Source organism: Elephas maximus, chromosome 3, assembly GCF_024166365.1.
Source record: "Elephas maximus indicus isolate mEleMax1 chromosome 3, mEleMax1 primary haplotype, whole genome shotgun sequence".
NCBI classification, from domain to species: Eukaryota; Metazoa; Chordata; class Mammalia; order Proboscidea; family Elephantidae; genus Elephas; species Elephas maximus.
In genome coordinates, this window is record NC_064821.1 from 31,363,254 (window position 1) to 31,365,814 (window position 2,561).

A 2,561-nucleotide genomic window follows, 5' to 3' on the forward strand; every position below is an offset into this window, starting at 1 on the left:
CCAAGGACGCACACTTCCGCTTCCGGTTTCTGGGAGCGCTGTACCTCAGGGGCGGGGTTCCGTGCGCGAGCACACGCGGCTCCAACTCGTGACCGAGGGATTCAGTGGCTCTCTTTTGTATTTGGGTTCTGGCGACGGCTGTTCTTATTTCCTACATAATAGAGAAAAGCCCAGGTTTTCTTAAATGCGTCCATGAACTCAAATGCGGATTTCAGTAGTCAAAGATACCCTTGGGGAGCAGAGAAAGTTGGTATTCGCATATTTGGCCATTTGAAAAAAATTTACCATGTTTTTTTAAAGAAATAATTCCTTTGCTCTTTATAAGTATTTTCTCATCTTTAGAATTGTTGAAGTCTTTAGTTTGGCTTCTGTTTCATGGTTTGTCGTCTCTTGCATATCAGGTGTCTTTCTCTAGGGGTGTAGTACGGACCGTGCAAACCCAGCCTAACCTCCCCAAGTGCTGAGGACCCTGGAGAGAGGACTTTTCCAGGGTGAGAGGCAGGAAGATATCAGTCGTTCTGAGGGCCAGTAGGTAATAATGGCAATTATAAACAGTTTTTACTCTTTTCTCATGTATACATGGAAACCCTGGCGGCGTAGTGGTTAAGTGCTACGAAGGTTGGCAGTTCGAATCCACCAGGCGCTCTTTGGAAAGTCTATGGGGCAGTTCTACTCTGTCCTATAGGGTCGCTATGAGTCGGAATTGACTCAATGGCAAGTAGGTTTTACATATGAAAACAAAACAAACCCGTTGCCGACCTTTTAGTTAGCAGCCTTAGCTCTTAACCACTTCGCCACCAGGGTTTCCTTTCATATATACACGTATAATAAAGTGGTTCATAATGTGTACTAATTTTAAGTGTACAACCCGATGAATTTTTACATCTGGATATACACTCATATAACCTCTCAGATCAAGTTAGAGAAATTTTCCAGCAAACAAGAAGATTCCTTCCTGCCCCTTTCCCAGTTGATACTCATCCTAGGAGTTACCAGTGTTCTATTATTGCAGAGATAAGATTTGCCCATTCTTGGATTCATATAATCGGAATAATACTGTATGAAGTATATTGTGTCTGACTTCACCTAGTCAACGTAATGTCTGTCAGATTCTACCTATGTTGTTGCACATAGCAGTAATTTGTTATTTTTTTGTTGCTGTTTTGTTCAAATGGATGAATATATCACAATTATTCATTCATTCATTTTATTCTGTGGTTGAAGTTTGTACTATAACTGATAAAGGATTATCATTTATAATACAGGCCATAACCACAAAAGGAACTTGTTTGTGAGAATCTGAAAAACTTAAACAATAGGAAAAGCTACATCAATGTGGGACAAAGTGTTCTAACCAGGTCAGTGGACTGTGGACATAAGTACCAAAAACTAAATAACAATTTATCCCAGGAAGTGAGTTAAAGATCTACCCAACATTAGCTGTAGCCTACATAACAAGTAAAAAACCATCATATGAAAGACCCAGAACCCCTGAGCCAAAAGACCAAATTGTTAGAAAAGAAAAACAAGAAAAGGTCACCCAATCAAGATCTTAGCTCTTTCTCTTTAATTTAAGCAATCATAGTCTGTAAGCAATTTACTCATAATGAATCAGCACCTGTCAAAATTGTATAAAAAGCACTTATAGACTGTACTTCTTGGCTTGCAGCCAATTTCCCATCTTTGTTTCCTGATATGGCACAATAAAAATTTCCTTGTTGCCGAAGGTTTTGGTGAAAGTTGTTTCTCTACAACATAATCCAGCATATGCTGTATCCTAATAAATATTTAATGAGTAGTTAGAAGTAATGTGTCTTATGCAGTTTTCAGAGGTCAGGTGAATCTTGGCTGGAAACAGAGAATCCCAGAAAGATATTTACCTGTGTTTTACAGACTGTCCAAAGGCATTCAATCGGAATGAGAATTCCAGAACACTTAGTTGTGCTCATGCGGAACCTGTACATAGATCAAGAGGTAGTCATTCAAACAGAACAACGGGACACTGCATGGTTTAAAATCAGGAAAGCTGTGCATCAGGTTATATCATTTCACCGTACATATTCAATCTGTATGCTGAGCAAATAATCCACACAATATCTGATATTAAAAATAAAGTCAAAATAATTTCATGGGGTTGATAACCAATGACACAAAACAATACGTGTACTAATTATTTAATGAGGAGGTGGTTTGTTCTGTAAGCCTTTAAAGTACAATAACAATAAAAATAAAATAAAATCCTTTAAAAAAAGTTTCAGAGTAAAGCAACAACAATGTTAAAGGAATAGAAAAATAAAGTCAAAGTAAGAAAAAGACTATTAATAATGGTCAAAGGCAGTTCACTCATTGCCACCCTTCATTCGACAAGGATTTCAGGAGCACTTTAGTATGTCCCAGGCATATTAGGATAGAGGGCATACAGTGATGTGGAAGACAGGGACCATCTTTATGGAAGTTGGTGCTTTAGTGGAGGAGACCAACCAAAGATTCAAAGGCCTACGGGAGACAGGAAAGGGGCTGTTGAGGGAATGATCTGCTTCTGCATCTCTTATCCACGCTGC